The sequence below is a fragment of the Ursus maritimus genome, unplaced genomic scaffold, assembly GCF_017311325.1.
Source record: "Ursus maritimus isolate PB19 unplaced genomic scaffold, ASM1731132v1 scaffold_29, whole genome shotgun sequence".
Lineage (NCBI taxonomy): Eukaryota > Metazoa > Chordata > Mammalia > Carnivora > Ursidae > Ursus > Ursus maritimus.
The window spans coordinates 34,973,852-34,992,585 of record NW_024425452.1 but is presented as its reverse complement, the minus strand read 5'-3'; the positions used below and the strand labels follow the sequence as shown (position 1 = coordinate 34,992,585).

The 18,734-nt window shown below is 39.8% G+C and overlaps 1 long non-coding RNA gene across 7 annotated transcripts in view; it reads right to left on the bottom strand.

Annotated features, from left to right (window-relative positions):
- Window positions 1-18,734, bottom strand: part of LOC103657445 — a 122,885-nt gene that overhangs the window by 54,642 nt on the left and 49,509 nt on the right. For all 7 annotated transcript variants that reach the window (XR_566855.2, XR_005838368.1, XR_005838370.1 and 4 more), the window contains 2 exons: window positions 16,750-16,849; window positions 16,297-16,420 (listed from right to left, as the gene is read on the bottom strand). This is a non-coding gene — a long non-coding RNA (uncharacterized LOC103657445). The remainder of the gene's footprint in view (window positions 1-16,296; window positions 16,421-16,749; window positions 16,850-18,734) is intronic.

Sequence of the window (18,734 nt, the reverse complement as noted above, 5' to 3'; positions counted from 1 at the left end):
GTCATGAATCTTAATAATGTGACATAATGTCAGATAGCAGGGTTTTTTTTTTTCTTTTTCCTATGCTAAGGCTGGATATATAGCAAGATTTTTAAAAGTGAATTTATAGCCAATTAACTTTGGAAAAGAAAATACAATAAAAAGACCACCCAGTTGATAGCAGCCTTTAAATAACCTGTTAAAAAATACTTGTATACCAAAGTGAGATCCAGACACAGTTCAGATTATTTAAGATTGTTTGTTTACTTCTTGATTCAAAAAAAACAACAATAGATAACAGTGATTTTCCAAATTTCTCATGCAGTTGTACAACATTTAGTTACCTAAAGATATTGTACATAGGGCACAGATCAAGTTCTCTAGATTGTAATTCCAAGATAACATGACAAAAATGCAGAAAATATGGACTGCTTAAGCACTGAACAAGATACAAAGCAATGAATCATTAATTCTGTCTTACACCTTACTCTGTCTAAAATAACATACACTGCCAGCCCAGCCACACACACACACGCGCGCGCGCACACACACACACACACAAACATCCCACGCTCCTTCCTGACATCCACAGACTCAGGCTCCCAACGCATGAAGGTGCAGAAAGAGAAAACGGAGAAGACTGGCATGGCCCAGAGAACCTGAAATGTCCAGCCCCCAGACCCCCCCCCTGCCTTTCTGGACATCATTTGTAGGGTTCTTCTCACATAAAAATGATTGAGTCGGGTTTGACCACATTGGTGGCTTCTAAGCTAAGTTGTACATCTTTTTTTTTTTTGCTAATTCTCTTCAGTGCCTCCATCTTAGTCCCCAGCTGATTTAAGAATCTTCCAGTTCCTGAATGTTTCTATATTTTATGAGCAGGCTTAAAACTGATTTAAAGTATTATTGCTTTATTGTACTTGCTTTAGCTGAGACTGGAGGAAGCAGAAGACAACAGGGCAAATTCTGAATCGATAGCACTCCCAGGGACAAGGCCACTGACAAAAGCATGTTGACTCTTCTCAAATATGAAGCATTCATGTAAACAGCCTAGCTCCTACTTCACAAGTGGGAAATGCTTACGAGGTGCCTGGACTCTGCAGGGTGTGTTTCATATTTAATTCTATCAAGAACTATAGGTGGTGTATTATTACCCCATTTTCTACAAATGGAAATGTAGACTCAGAAAAAATGAGAAACTTTCCCATAGTAAGCTGTGATTCTAATGTCAGTCTAACCGTCTCGAAAGCTCATACCCTTTATTTTACTCTTGCCCTCAAGCTACTTGAAGAATCAATTGTAAAACGTTCCTTTTATCATCCAGTACTACTTGAATGCCTAGTTACGTATCCAGTAGGGCATCCGTATGCTTTGCTGGGATGTCCTTCTTGCAAGAACTAGAAAACTGTGGGGTGATGGACTTCCAAATGAAGGGTTAAGTGAACCAGCTATAACAACTTAGACTGTCTTTTATCAAATCTCTATCTAAGCCTTAAGAACCTGGGAAAGGATGACTCACACAGCCCAGAGGCTCGCGTTGGCTTAAAGGGGAGCTGCTGTGTGTCAGGGCAGATCTGCTTAGTGCAGACTGTTCGATGAAGGGTCTGAATTCTGACTCACACAAGCTACATGACTAAAACGGCCCCTTCTAAAAAATCTGGAAGCAATGCTGCCCTCTTGGACGGTACTCTTCCGTGGCATCAACATGGGGTTATCATCCTAATGTGTTTATAACAACCAGAGAGACAGCAGAATGTGAAATCTTCAGGACACAGATTTTGTAGCAGTTTTGGCACAGTCTATTCCACTGAGCCTTGTATGTTTATGGGAAATATTAAATAATCATTTGATTGGTGATTGGGGATAACAGACTGAGAGCTGGGGGATATAAAAGTGTGGGGTCAGAGAGATTTTCTTGACTACAGAAGATAAGGAGATACAAGCTGTGGGAAGCTTTTACAAGAGAGAGCCGTCTCAATGCAGACATTCTAGGCTGGCTGTGCGGGCATGAAGCAATTAGGTCTGCCGATGAGGTGAATCAAAAAATATTTCTAAGAAACTTTAAAGGTGTGAAGAATTTGAGAAGACAGAGAGAAGAGGAGACAGGGTAAACGGATCTGACAGACCTGCTGGCAGACTGACTAAAATGTCTTGACCAGAAGTGCTAATGAATGGAGTCATGTATATTTCCCCAAGAAAGAGAACACTGCAGAAATATCACAAAATTCCAGAAACACTAAAATCACCACTTATTTTATGTGGAAAGGCAAGAGGCTACAGAGAAAAAAGCCAGGTGGCTTCATAACAATTCTGGCCCTGACTGAGGTGGGGATAGAGATACTCCAGCTACCTCACATGTCTACAGGCAATGTTGGGCCCAAAGCTTTCGTGTTGCACTATTGAGTGACCTCATCAAATAAGCACCCTCAGATTTACAATGGAAATTTAGACCTAAGTGTGGAAAAATTATGTGATTTTGCATGAAGATGAATTCAGAAGACATGGGGGGTGGGGGTGGGGAACAAGAAAGGACTCTTTTCATTTGTCAACACTACAAAAGTATCTCATTAAACCTTATCACATCCAAATTAGTCATGCTCAGTTCAAGACATTATCAGCACCAGGGGAATCAGTAAAGATTATATAATGGATCCTTTAATTAATCTTCTCTAATTCTTACATTTCTTGCCTGGATTGTTGGCAGAGCCTCCTAATTGGTTTTTCTTAATTGTGATGACAGACCATAAGGTAGCTTCCATGCTCCCCCACTTCCTGGCATTCATGCTTTTGTGTAATCTCCTCTCAAGTATAGGAAGGGCCTGTGACTAGCTCCTGACCTATGCATTTTGGCAAGGTAATGGAATGTCACTCCCATGATCATGTTATGTTATATAGGACTCTATACCGCTAACAGACTTGCTCTAGAGTCTGTCTGTCTCTCTACCTTGCTCACTCCCCCCCTTTTTTCCCTCCATGGCTGGCTTTGAAGAAGATAGCTACATGAATCCTACAGCTGCAAGAGACTGAATTCTGTCAACAACCTGAGGGAGCTTGAAAATAGACCCTTCCCCAGTCGAGCCTCCAGATTAGAACCCAGCCCTGGCTGCCATCTTGAATGCAGCCTAGAGAGGACCCAGCTGAACTTGCTCACTCCTTACTCACAGATAAGATCATAAATAAATGTTATTTTAAGCCAGTAACTTCGTGGTAATTTGTTACACAACATAGAAAATTAATACACTGATATTGCCCTCTATTCCCAATTCTCTTCCCTATTTAATTCTCAACACAGCAGTCAGAGAATCCTGTTAATATTCAAGTACTTTCTCTATTTTAAACCCTTCAGTGTCTTCCTCAACACAGAGCAAAAACCAAAGTTTATACCATGGCTCCCAAGGCCACAGACACCCATTGCCTCTCTCGCTGATCTATTGCTCTCTCATTGCCCAGTTTATCTATCCTGGCCATCCTGCCAACTCTCCAACATGCCAAGCACCCTCTCTGGGTGTTGGTACTTTTGTCCTCTCTGTCTGGAATGCTCTTCCTTCCAATATCCACGTGGCTCACTCCTTCAACTCTTGCATGTCTTGGCTCAAGGGTTGCTCTCTCAGTGAGGCCTTCCCTGATAACCCTCTAAAAAATTGCAATATCCCTCCCACCCCATCACTCCTCACCACCTTTTCCTGCTTTTCTTTTCCTCATAGTATTTGCACCATTCAATATACCATGTGTTTTACTTATTTGCTTATTGTCTATCTTCCTGCAACAGGCCATAAACTCCATGAGCGTAGGAACTTTTATCAATTTTGTTCCCTGTCTGCTTTTAGGTTATATATCCAAATTAAAGTAAAATCTTCCATTTAAGCATGACATAAGCATCATCAAAAATTCTTAAGTCTATTATCTAGATTATCTGCTATATGACCAAAGGCATGGACCGTTTCAGAAAAACAAATTTGTGCTGTGGAAGAAGACCAAGATCAACCTGACTCACTGAAACCCATCACATATCCAAATTTTCCTTTGGTTTAGATCTGGAGCCCAACTTTACTATCATAAGATCAGCCTTCCCAATAGGGAACTGACATAAAACTAAAGCATCAAAATCAAGATGCTTTCCATGTGACATAGTTGTTCTCAAACCAAAGTTCTATCAACTAACTTTCTCTCTGGTCGAGAAACTAGAAACTTCATTTCTTTAAGTAATCATAAGAATAATTTTGTCAACATCTACTTCTCACTAACTGGCAGAACCAGATCTCTAAGGCTTTGGATCTGGAATCTTAACCAATATCTGCTGAGCAGCAAGAGTCCAGGCTTGGTCCTGTGACCCAGCCCCTATGCTGAACAGGACTGGTGGGGCGGGGACGTGTCAGGATACCTCCCTAGCTGCAGTGTAGCAACAGAACTGCAATGATTTCACACAGATTGGAGAATAACTGCTTGAAAAGAGAGAGCCTTGGGGTAGTGGAAAGAGTGGATCTAAGCAAGACCTGCTTAGTTTAAATCCCAGCTGTGGTCCTGACCTCACGACCTTAGGGAAATTATAACTTTCAACTTCATTTCTTTATTTTTAAAATGAAAATACCGTTCCTGTATCATGGAGTTGTTATAATAAATAAATGTGATAGTGATTTATTTATAATAAATAAATGTGATTCCTCGGAATGGTGCTGGCACAAAGTAGAAGCTCGGTCAGTGTTATTATTAATAATAAAAGTACATTTAAGAGCAACTTCAAGCATTGCATTATTGCTGTGGAATAAAAAGAGCATGGCTAGATTTGAATAAAAGGATGTGCATTCCCAGGTGAGGTGCAGAACTGGAAACCAAAGAGCTGTCTTCACATACATACAATGTAGGCATTTGCTCATGTATATATTTGCCCTTTTTGTGACCCGTATGGATGATGACTGAATAGCAGAATTTTCTATGCTATGTATTATACTGTTTGGTCTGATGATTCATGTTTCTATGTAACTAGAGAATCAACATTCTGCCTGGATTTTAGTTCATTTATTTGTGGTTTAGTGTAGATGTACTTCTCTGTTCTGGCAGGATGGAGGAGGTGGTTTCCAAATTCCCCGCAAGCCCCAAGTCTAGGAAAAGGTTCACTTAGATAGAATACCGTTACTCTATTAGGGTAAACTCTTGGAGCATGCACAGACTAATTGAGACATCGTAACCTTTCATATTCACAAAACTACACCTGGCAAGAATAGACTGCCCCCATAGTAGGTGAGGGATGTAGCAGCATGACAGACCCCACTTCCCAGAGCCTGTGCTCTACGGCTACCATCAGACAGAGCAAAGGAGTCCCACAGGGACCTTACGAGCTGATCCAAACAATAACCAGACTTCCCAGCTGGGGTGAGGGCTCTCAGCTGGGTGTGGTTTCTAGAAACAGCTTCCTGGACCATGGCCACATTTTCTCAGCATGTGCTGCTTCAGTAAGGTTTATTTTCTTATGGTGATGGTGGTGTTCTTCACAATGGGGGTGGTGGTAGCCCAAGGTAATAACACCCCACCGTGGTGTCAAGAAAGCCACAAAGCCTGTCTCATTGGCCCTTTTGTTCCTGCAGCTCTGTAGTCCTATCAGAATCTCACCTACCTTCGCAGTCCTTTGTTGGGCTGAGCCCTCAGGAAGTGTAGTGGTCCAGACTTGGCTTCCCCAGCCCACCCACACTATCCCCTTCTGTCCGGGCTACGTGCAATGCGGGATCAGGTATGGTGAATGGAGAGGACAGTCCAGTGCCTCCTAGACTCTGGGATTTCAAGACAAGTAAGTTTTCCCAAATAAGAGCATTAACAAAAAGCAACTGCAACCTAATATCAGAAAACAGTACCGTTTAGGCTTTAGAGCCACACCATCTAGGTTGTAACCAAATCAGCCACTTAACAACACTTGCAGAAGACGCTTCACTACTCCGTGCCTCATCTTTAGTCTCTTTACAATGCGGAGGATAGCTGTACTCCCCTCAGAGGCTTCTCCTAAAAATTATAGATGAATTACCCACTATATGCAGGCAAAGACCCAGCACAGTGCCTGGCACACGTGGTTATTATGTTCATTATTATAACTTCATAAAAGAAAGATTATTTTAACACCAAAAAAGTAGACGGTATCTCAGAGTAAAGGACAATCCTTTCCAAGAAAGCACACCTGGCAAAACAGACATGTGTGTGTGATCACTTAAAGTTTCATTTTATAAAGGATAAAATACAATGATTTTCCTAACACCTACTGGCCAATGTGCAGATATAGTCAACAGTGTTCTGTGAAGTGAAAGTCAAGTTCAGCTCTGTCCTATACTCTGTTATTTACATGCCCAGTATTGAAAATACGGTTTCTCTTAGGCTTATTCTGGAAAATGGAAGTAACACAATGGAAATACAGCCAATTCAAAATATTTGGAGCTAATTAAGAGAAGTCAAATATAAATAGCCCCAAGGAGCCATGATGGTAGCCAGCCCAGTTTCAGGAATAGCAGGGAAAAGCCTACTGGATAATCTTAGTCCAGAGCCTCTGTACCAGAGCCTAATCTATAGATAGATAGGCTAGCTGCCATAGGCCTGTGACTGCTTCCCTAAACACCTGGTCAGGGACTTCTAGCTCTGGAGAGTCTTGAACTACAATGATCTGATATCCTATCCTTGTCCATCACCCTATTCCTGTCCATCACTTGGAAGAAGAGTGACACGAAAATGGATACATCACTCTACATGATGAGTGATTTTCGTACTGTTGGAAAACTGACTTTTGGGCTTATGTTACTGTATTTTAATTCTTCTACATAAAGAGGATGAAAGGCATAGCAGTGTAGATTCCTGTCTGTCCTTGAAACAGGTTTCATATCTTGAAGCAAGAAAATAAATTACTCAACCTCTCAAGGTTTCTCCTAACCTCAGTAACCAAGTACCAAACATCACAGTGTTAGCTGGCAGAAGTACTGGGAAGACACAGAAGCCCGACAATGGATAGTATACTGACAAATAGAAATTCGAAGACCTAGACTTGGAAAATAGTTTTGAAGTAGTCAATAATTATAACAATGACACAGTAATCACCATTGTTAGCACTCCCTTCCTAGTCCCTAACCAAAAGCAGTATCTTAGGGTGTCAGCTGAAAACAGAACGAGTCTTCAAATGAAGATTCACTTGTAAGGTTCAAATAAAGACACTTTAGTGAAGATACTTTTTATCTAGATGTTGGGAATAAGCGAAGGATGTGGAGGCATCCAGAGACTAGCAATAGTGGGAAGTCTGAAAGGTCAAGGGAAGAAAGTAGTGTTGCTGGAGCTCATGAGAAAGAGCTGGGGCCATGGGAGCCATGGATGCGGAGACACCCAGCTGCTGGCAGAAAAGCAGTGCTGAGATAAGGAGGGAGAGGGAAGGAAATACCTCAAACCCTCTCTTTCCTCCTGCTCTGGAGTCTCCGGCCAGTACCTCCTATTGGGCTATGGGGCAAACTCAAGTGGGGGCCAGGCAGCAGGAGGGGTCGGGAGAGCCATCTGCAGGCACAGGGCAGAGCAGGACTGAGAATGGACGTGGGGGGCAAACAGTAATAGCACAAGCACTTACTATATGCCAGGCCCTGGGCTGGGTGCTTTAGATGGATTATTTAACCTGATTATCAAAAAGCTTCTATGAGGTATGTACTAGTGTGATCCTTGTTTTTACAGGCGTGAAAACTGAAACTTGCGGATGTCAAGTAACATGCTTGGCAGAGCACACTGCCTGCAAATAGTGCAGCCCGGTGGTTGGACTCTGCTAGACAGTTAGAAACAATGAAGAAATAACGTTTGAGATGGTACACTAGATCAGGTGTCAGCAAACCAGGACCTCTGGGCCAAATCTAGCTGTTTTTGTAAATAAAGTTTTATTGGAACACAGCCACACCCATTCGATTATATTTTGTCTCTGGCTATTTTCACACTAAGGCAGAACTGACTCGTTGCAACAGGGACTGAATGTCCACAAAGCCTAAAATATTTGCTATCTGTCCTTTTCCATAAAATGTTTGGTGACCCCCTTCACTAGAAAGAAGACAATATTTTACTTGGAGCTGCTCTCTGACTTCTCTGATTCTGAAAAGGCCACCCCCTACTCTCATGAAACACTCAGAATGAACTCCCTCTAGTCTGGACTCAGCCTGTGCCTGCCTAATGCAATCCAGGCAAAGAAAAACACAGGTGTCAACAGGGCACTGAACTAGAGAGGAAGGCAGCTGATTAAAGATAAATTGTCTATTGCAAGTATTAAAATCATTAATATTCATTGCATAGACTTTGGAAAATATAAAAAGTGTGATGAAGAAGATAAAAATTAATTACACGACTCAGCATTTTTTAAAAGACTATTTATTTTAGAGAGAGAGAGAGAGCTCTAGTGTGGGGGGAGAGGCAGAGGGAGAAGGAGAAAAAGAATCCCAAGCAGACTGTCCTCTGAGCACAGAGCACTACATGGGGCTCACACTCAGGTCACCAAGATCATGACCTGAACTGAAACCAAGAGTCCGTCACTCAACCGACTAGGCCACCCAGGGTGCCCCTTTTTTCTTTTTAAGATTATTTATTTTTTTAGAGGGAGAGAGAGAGAGTAAATATTTTAATTATACAAACACACATATAATTTTTACTTTTCCCAAAATGAGTTTATACCATGCATACTGTTATGTAACTTACCTATTGAACTGCTTTCTAACCTAAATATTCTATAACATATAGTTTTCCTAAGGGTCTTATAGTGGCTATTGGAATAATAATTCAAATTTAAATAATTAATATTTATCTGAATCAAGTTGGTCTTACCCAAAATTTATTGAATGCTTTCCATATGCCAGATACTCCATTAAGTGTTGGAGACAAAATAATGAAGAGGAGACCTATCTGCTTTTAGAGAGCTTAAATTCTGGAAGGGAAGCCATGGAACTAGTGAATAGGAAAATAAATAAAACAACCGCAAATCATGATCAATGTTACACCAGAAAGAAGGGACAGCAGAGAAAACTTACATGGAGGTGCGTTATGGAGGCCAACCAGAGAAAGCCTCTCTGGGAAGGTGAAATTTTAGCTGAGCCCTGAAATGAGAAGAAACTAGCCATGCCAAGAATGAGGGAAGAGCATTCTATGCAAAGGAAACACCCAATGCAAAGACCCTAAAGATTGAAAAGAAGCTTGTTCAAGGGGCCAAAGATCAGCATGGCGGGAGATGAATGAGTACAGACAAGAGTAGCATAAAATATGATCAAGGGTAGACAGGAGATTAACCCCTTGGGGTATACAATGAAACCCTACTCAGCAATACAAAAGAATGGCCCCCGGGAACAAACAAGATAGATAAATCTCAAAATCATTATGTGGCTTGACAGAAACCAGACACAAAAGGGGTGATACCATTCACTTCTATTTATATGAAATTCTAGACAAGCAAAATTCTCTATCATGATGGAAATCATGGTAACAGTCCCTTAGTTAGGGAGTAGGGCAGGGGTTAATTGAGAACGGTATTTTCCTGGGGTAGCAGAAATATTTTATATTGTGATACAGGTGCGTGTGATAGAGGTGAATACATTTGTCAAAATTCATCAAGTTATGCACTCCTACCTGTGCATTTACTGTAAGTTTCATTTCCATATAAAATGAAAACCAAACAACAAAGGACACACATACACAAGTGAGAATAGATGGGACCATTTCTTGCAGGGACTCTGAAGCCATGGTGCAAGTTTAGACTTTGCTTTAAGCACAACAGAAAGCCCCAAGACAGTTTTAAGGAGTGGAATGACATGATCTGATTTATGGTTGAAGATCAGTGTTGCTGCTATTGAAGAATGTATTGGAGGAGGACAACTAGTTAGGGGGTGTGACAGTAGTCCAGGTAAGAGATGAAGGTGGGGAGAAGTGTGAGGGCAGGCCAAATCAGCCCCTTCCTAAGTGAAATTCGTTCCGCATCTTTTTTGTACTATTTCCATTATAAGCCATGCTGCAAGAATCATCCTTACAGATCCATGTCTGAGCACATTTATGGTTATGTGCTTGGATTAAATACATTCTTAGAAGCTGAAATGCTACAAGAATGGGAATGAACATTTTTATTTAGATACAGGTCATCAGCTCACCCAAAAATCAGCAGGATAAGCATGAATATCCATGTCCCTGAATCTCCAAACTGGCCATTCATGATAATAATAATAAGCCTATTAAGCTAGAGAATAGCTGCTAGCTGTTATTAGAAATTACAATTTTTATTACTACAAAATTTGAGTTTTTTCATATAGTTTCAGGCGTTTGAATTTAAGTTTCCAGTAACCCATTTATTTTCTTTGGAAGGTAAACATTCTTTAATAACTCTCCATGTTACTGATATTGTTTAAGACTTAAGCTAAAGCAGATCCCTATTTCTGAGCCTTGTAATGGAGTTTTATGAATTTCTTCCAACAAAGAGACAGAACTGTACACTATAAATGCATCAGATAGCCAAGTTCCATTTCCCTACGGAGATTTATTTTAGCATACCGTCCTGGGTCGGCTATTTGAGCTCCCAGTGAGTCAGTCTTCTAGCTGGGTCAGCACCCTTCAGCAGGATCTGTGTGAATGTTTTCTGTTTCTTTCTCTCTTCTCATTGTTATACTGAGATACTGAGATAGCACCAAGAGAGGTCGGATGGTAACTTGCATGAAACTCCAGCAAGCCCTTATCTGTCTTGTTTTCTATGCCTCAAGAGCCATTGGTAAAATGAAGTTTGTTTTAATGACGGAACCCTTGAAGCAACTCCTCTAGAAAGTATTGTTTCTGAGCATTTGCTTCTCCACTGTTGATGTCATTAGAATCTGTGAATTGAACTGGGATCCAGTTTTCTCGTGTGCTCTCCAATGTTTCTCTCTCCAAATCCCTTTCTTTTCAATATTGATGCATTCTCATTGGTCAAAGCTATTTGTCAGTGCACATTCCTCTGCAAATGATATGCAGATTTACAATAAAATTGTGGTAAAACTATTGTCTGCATTCCTACCTGACTTTTATTAAAGAAATTTTCGTATAAGTTTCATGTTTGTGTGGCAGTATGTATCATACTTTTTTTTTAGTATGGGTTTGTGTCCCCAAAAGTTTGAAAGCCAATGAATTAGCAGGGCAAGGAGGATTTGTTCATAGCAGCACTGTCCACAATAGCCAAACTGTGGAAGGAGCTGAGATGCCCTTCAACAGATGAATGTAAAGAAGATGTGGTCCATATATACAATGGAATATTACTCAGCCATCAGAAAGGACGAATACCTACCATTTGCATCGACATGGATGGAACTGGATGAGATTATGCTAAGTGAAATAAGTAAAGCAGAGAAAGAAAATTATCATATGGTTTCACTAATTTGTGGAACGTAAGGGATAGCAGAGAGGAAAAGGAAGAGAAAAACGAAGGGGGGGAAACAGAGAGGGAGATGAACCATGAGAGACTATGGACTCTGGGAAATAAACTGAGGGTTTCAGAGGTGAGGGGGTGGGGGGGTTGGGCTAGCCCAGTGAAAGGTATTAAGGAGGGCACGTATTGCATGGAGCAGTGGGTGTTACACGCAAACAATGAATCATGGAACAGTACATCAAAAGCTAATGATGTACTGTATGGTAACTAACAGGTCATAATGAAAAAATAAAATAAAATAAAATAAAATAAAATAAAATAAAATAAAATAAAATAAAATAAAATAAAATAAAATAAAATAAAATAAAATAAAATAAAATAAAATAAAATAAAATAAAATAAAATAAAATAAAATAAAATAAAATAAAATAAAATAAAATAAAATAAAATAAAATAAAATAAAATAAAATAAAATAAAATAAAATAAAATAAAATAAAATAAAATAAAATAAAATAAAATAAAATAAAATAAAATAAAATAAAATAAAATAAAATAAAATAAAATAAAATAAAATAAAATAAAATAAAATAAAATAAAATAAAATAAAATAAAATAAAATAAAATAAAATAAAATAAAATAAAATAAAATAAAATAAAATAGGAGTTGCTGCAAGAACTAAAAAAATAGAAATGGAGAGCTACAGCCCAGCTTGGAGGGCTAGCCATTAGTAGAAGTGCGCTGGCTAGCAGAACACGTGATTGCCTCCTGAGCTCCCACTGGCTGCATAAGAGCAGTCCCGGCTGCAGCCAAAGGTAAGGAGCAGGGAGAATTCATGACAACAGTAGCAGGTAGCTCTGTTGGGAACGGTCTCTCCCCGGCCATGCAGGTTGGACAGCTAAAGCCCTGCTGTCAGCTGAGAGAGAGCAAATGACAGAGCTTAGGAGCAGAGTGTGTTAAAGCTTTAAGAGACTTTGGAAGCCATGGAACCCTCATTTTATATCCTCGCCAAGAAGGGTGCGTGAAAACCTCCTGGTGTCCAGGCATGGCTTGAGAGCTTCTTTCCCTTTCTCCCTCTACTCCTCCACTAGATAATCCTGCCTGACATGAGGGATTGGATAGGCTAGAAGTATGCTGGCATTCTCAATATTGGGACCTCTCCATTCTACATAAAGCTAATCAACATGAGGTCTTTCCCAAGCTGAAACTTGCCCATGATTACCAAATGATATATGGTTGTTTGCGATATAGATAATGTTCCAATGGGGACCTCACTAAATATCCTCTAAAAACTCCTATTATACAAGACCTCTGGCTGAACTTCAACCCTCTGCTAAGGAGTGAAAAAAAGTGGTGCTGTATCTGCTAACTCCCTCCCCAGCTCTACTCCAAATGCTGGAATCGTTAGGCAAATTATCCTATTTACCTTGTAAAAAGTTGGACAAAGTGAGGCATCAACCTCTAGAAGAATGTAATTAATTAAAGATAACTGGGTTGATTGAATTTAATATCCAACTCTGGAGTGCCTACAAAAAGGACAAGGTGACCATCTATTATTAAGTTCTTAGTAGCTTTTGGCTTTCTTTCTAACAGATGTTTTCCTGTGTTGGTCAATAGTATCCTACGGGTTATAAAATAAAGAAAGAAGTCTGAACAATTGATTGGCAAATTTCCCAAACTTAGGTCAGCCTCAAGTATATGAGAAATGGTGCTACAGTGAGGGCAAATACCGAAAAAAATAAATAAAATCAATTTGATTTTAAAAATCTATTTTAGTTTGGCTGGATGCTGCCTGAACTCCCACTGCAGAGAACGACAAGCAGTCAGCGTACAGTTCCAGACATCGATACAAAGAAGTGTTTATCTGATAGTCCCGCACAATCTCTTTAGATTTGCCATGTAAACTGCTGTTAATCCAAGAGAGTTGTTCTGTGTTTGCCCATGGTATTTCCCCTTAGAGCTCACACTCTAATTGCAAATTTTTTTTAATGAGAACACTGAAAATCTATCCTGACCAACATTTTCCAAATATTAAGTGTGATTACAGAAGTACTGAGACTTTCTAAAAAAACAGACATGCCATAACTTACACATCTCAATGAAGCCTTTTGGAAGATTGCAAATATCATCTAACTCTATTTTCCTTGCTCAGAATATAACGAGTTTTGTTTTGTTTCGTTTTTGCTTCTTATAGTCGTATTATCTTGGGCAAGTATTTTAAGCTCGCAGAGCCTCCATTTTCCCATCAATGAAATGGAGATTTGTCCCACAGATGTCTACCAGTGGAATGCAAATGCAGCATCATTTCAAAAATCTTTCTGAGGATAAATAAAATAATACATGCAAAGTGTCCAACATAGCAACTAGCTCATAGTATCCCACGGAACCATGGAAGATGTCATTAGGCTTTATGAACATGGCTCCTTCTACAAGACATAAACCTCACTCTTTCATCTGAAATAAAGTCCTCAGAAGTGAAAACAAAAAATGAAAATCCAAAGTTCATCATTCTGCCCACCCATCGGCGCTGCCCCCTTCTGTCCATTCCCTGAAGTACAAACAGTTTGCGGGGCGAGGGGGAAGGGGAGGGCATCCACCTAACATTTCTGCTTAAGGACCTTTTCAACATGCGATGCATTTAGAATCCTTTTTTTCATTTCGGTTCCAGTATAGTTAACATACAGTGTTATATTGGTTTCAGGAGTACAATATAATGATTCAACAATTCCATACATCACCCGGTGCTTATTGGTACAATTAGAATTCTTGATAATCTGGCCTCTACCCACTCAGCCTAACCTCCATGCTAAGAATCTTATCGCTGTTCAACCATCTCATGCCTTTTTGGGTTTGAACACAATTCCTCTCTGTTTGCAATGTCTGTCCCTGATTCTCCATCCCGCAACTCCCATGTCACCGCACTTCTTTTTCCCACTTCTTCAGGGCACGTTTATTCTCTTTCCTGCTGTGCTCTGGTACCACATTTGTACTCTTGCTGTGTTGAAATTACGTGCTTGTACAGGCATCCCCATCAACCGAGTATACGATAGTGCCCCAGAGTCGCGTCCGTGGGAGACAGTATTGTTCGGAGATTCAGAGCACACACGCTAGGGTGGAACACACCTGGGCTCTTGCCCTATCTGAGCGTGGGTGGTCTACTTAACAACTCTAAACCTGTTTGCTCATCTGGAAAATAAGGATCCTACTGGTACCTCCTTTGTAGGCTTATTGGGAGGATGAAGCGAAATGATGGACATTCAACACTTCATTTCATAACATCTAATAACTGTTAGATGCTCTGGTTGTTTATTGTTTGTTTGTTGTTTATTTATTCCGTGAGGCTTTACAGTAGCTAGGGCCTAGAATATAGCAGGTGGTTAGTTAAAGTGGAACGAATGAATGAATGGCAACTCAAAAAAAATCTGAGATACATCTCCTTATATTTAAGAAGTTTTTTTAAAAGGTACATTTCATGATTCACCTGAAGGACATGCTGAAGTAGCTTACAGTTCCTACACTGAGAGATACGACAGAAGAGATGTGACAGAATCATCTTTGGGAGAAAGATGGTTCACTTAAAAAGGTATACTTGTTGGAATTTTCATGTTGTTATGATTTAGGTATGACTCAACCAAAGTGTTACTTTTCTGAAAAGTTGCTCCTATGACTCCTAAAGGCTTCACAGAGAAAGGCCTTCCCGTGGAAAAATTTGATTGCAAAAGTATACTAAAGGAGGCAACAATCCCATCTCCAGGCTCAGAGCTATAAGAGCCATCCTCGGACTAATTGGTCTTTTTGTTGCCACAGTGTCCTCCAGTGTTTTATAGCTTATGGGTACTGCTGGATACCTTAACGGAAAGCTAGGTACCTGCCTAATGAGTCCCTAACCTGCGATTATACCTAAGAACCCTGGTCCGAGATTCGTACTGATGTACACAATACCATAGGAGTGACAGGAAGACAGACAGGGATAGAAACCTCTGGTTCTTCTATTGTTTTGCATTATTCCAAGAGTTCTGTTAGAAATGTGAGAATATGGGTCCCTCTTATTTTATGCTTTGCTGTTTTACAATGGGACATGGTTTAATGGGGTTTATCTGCATTATTATTATTACTATTATTCATACTTTTTAAACAAAGCCTCACCCTGTAAATTTTAATACATTACATCTTGGATTTTTCTTTAAAAATTTTAAAGACTTTTTTAAAGAGCAATTTCAGGTTCAATTAAGAAAAGGTACAGAAATTTCCCACACATGCATAGCCTCCCCCGTTAACAATCTCCCCCACCAGAGTGGCACATTTGGTATAAGTGATGAAGTCTACATTGACACATAATCACCAAAAAGTCCATAGCTTACATTAGGATTCAGTCTTAGTACTGTGCATTTTATGGTTTGAACAAATCTACAATGGCATGTATCCGTCACTGTAACATCATACGGAGTATTTTCGCTGCCTTAAAAATCTTACGCTCCATCTATTCATGCCTTCCCCTGCCAAACCCCTCCTTTAAAATTTTTACTCTATTCCTGTGGCTTCTCCTATTCTACTGTCTCTTCATGCACACACTTGTTTCTTCACTGGGAGACAGGATATGGTGTCACCTTTGTTCTGTATATGCAGCAGGCAATGTTTTAAAGATTTGTGTTCTGTCCCTTTCTCTAGCAATATGTTTCGGGGCAAGTCTGCATTCTTTACGAGTCTGGCCCTAAAACTCCATAGATTGCAATTATTCTTAGAGTCTGGTTATGCATCAAAAGATCTCTCTCCTTTTTTTTTTTTTTACCCCCAAATATGGTGCCTAAAATGAAGAGTTGCTAGGTTGTTCACACACTGTGCTTTGAGGAACAGCTTTTCACAGATGCGAGGGCATAAAAATGACGGGCTGTTATCTTGTAGCCTGAAACTCCACTCTCTGAACACATGAAATATGGATATTAAATCAAGCTGTACCTGGTTTCCTCCATATGAATCCTTCCAAGTTCTTGACCTCTGTCCTCTTGCTGTTTCGTTTTAGGCAGAATTCTAGTGTCAAGGTGGGGATGGGGGGATCCATGGCCTCATGGACAAGCTTCTTCTATAGTTTTGTAAATTCAGGGATGACAGAAAACAGTAAAAATAAGTGTAGCGATGATATGGTCAAACAGATAAACATACTTATTCAATGTGAACTGTTTCACTCATTTGCAATGACATCATTGAAAGCTGACAAGCAGGACTTCTAATATTAATATGTAATAAATTATGAAGGAAAATAAATTCTATATGAGATACCAATTATCTCTGGTAATTAGGTAATGTTCACTGCTATCAAGAAAAACAAAAACACAAAAATTATAATGTGGCTCAAACACTATTTCTCATTCATGTACAGTCAGATGAGTATTCCTGATCAACGGGGCTCACCTCAGGGCACTGATCCGGGGTCCTGGGCTCCTTCCATACTGTGGCTCCCCCAGCTTTAACACACAACTTCCAATGTTGCCGTACTCCTCTGCATCACTTCCTGTGAAGGAAAAGAGCATAGAGAATCCGTCACGGGAGGTTTTTTATGCACCACGCTCAGAAATGCTACATATCGCTGCTATTCCTTCCGCTGACTACAACTCAGTCCCCTGGCTACACTTTAGTATAAGACAGTCTGGGAAATGCCACCTGGCTGTGTGCGCTGGAGAAGGAGGAAAAGCTTGTGCTGACCATCTAGACGTCTTTACCGCCACTAGCATACCTTCAATAAGAACATCTTCAAAAACTGCCTTCACAGGTAATTTGACAAGATCGCAAGACAGGTGGGTTATTGATATAAAGAGGCCTTTCCGTTAGAAAAAAAAAAAACTCATATTTTTATTATGTTCTGAAAATGTTGTCAGCCCTTTCAGTCCCTGGAATTGTCTTACCATTCTGGTTAGAAGCAATATAGTAAAAGGAAGTCATATACACCTGGATTTTCCAACGTCACACAGAAAGGAAAGCAGAAACTGTAACCAAACCCACAGCTGTCAAAGTCCAGACCATCAAACTCTAGAGGATTCAGCCTCTTATTGGCTACACTGGGTCTAGTCCAAACCCTGGTAGAACAGCCACAGCACCATGAGGACACAAAACAAAGAGGAAAGAAGCAAGAATTCTGCAGTATGAGTCATAAAAACTCTCAGGAACAGGTAACTTGTGTTCTTTCCAGTGACTCCTGCATAAGTAACAATTATTCCAAGTTCTTTTTAACGACACTCATCCAGTCAAGACCACTTACATCCATCCTGGGGATAAATGTACACTTTTTGGAGGTTAATTATTTCAGAACCTGACACACAATTCTCACTAAGATTTCACTAATTGGCTCCCAGGGGGCCCAACCACCCACAAGAAGATTACTTTACTTTCTAGGGTCACCTCTGTAACCAAGTTCTATTTATACAAGTTTTATTTCTAGCATTAAAAACTTGTATTTCAAAATCAATTTTGTATGTGTTCTTTGAGGTATGTTAGCAAAATAGAAGAGTGACATTTTTATGCTGGAATTTACTGAGTGCTTCCTATCTATCTCTGATGCCGGTTCTCGAGCAGAAGCCTCTCTCTCTTCCGTGCTCTGCTGTGTTAGTTTATCAGTTTTGAAAAGCACTTAGAAAATCAGAAAAATATTCAATATCATTTACATATAATCAATAATATATGTTTTCTAAACACAAGGGTTTCTGTGATTCAAGAATTGGGATTAATTTTCCTGAAGAAAAAAATACATGATGAATTAAAGACACATCTTCAGCTGCCCACCTGATTGTGAGCGGTTTTTGGGGCATCCATTAAGTGAAGACATCATAACACATTGAACATAAGAAGAAAGGACATATTTGCCCCCGTGAGGCAAAGGTGGGGTGGTAATATATTCACCCAATATGAACCAAGAGTATCTACTAAGCAATAAATAACAAAGAGTAAATCCTCTCTTAAGAGGCAATAAATCAACAAATGATCGATCTTATAGGATGGCAGCTTAAAGAAGTATTTGCTTTTAGGTTAGATTATGAATCTCTAGAAAGGAATTATTTAACTGATATTCATTCATATGCCCTTGATACATTATTAAACAAAACAGTTAAGAAAGCTAATTAGAAATCTAATAATCTGGGGCACCTGGGTGGCTCAGTCGTTAAGCATCTGCTTTCAGCTCAGGGCGTGATCCCAGGGTCATGGGATCGAGCCCCGCATTGGGCTCCCTGCTCCACTGAGCTTCTTCCTCTCCCACTCCCCCTGCTGTGTTCCCTCTCTCGCTGGCTGTCTTTCTCTCTGTCAAATAAATAAATAAAATCTTAAAAAAAAAAAAAAAGAAACCTAATAATCTGCTTTAATATTTAGAATTCATAAGACTGAGTAAATAAAGCAATATGAGAATA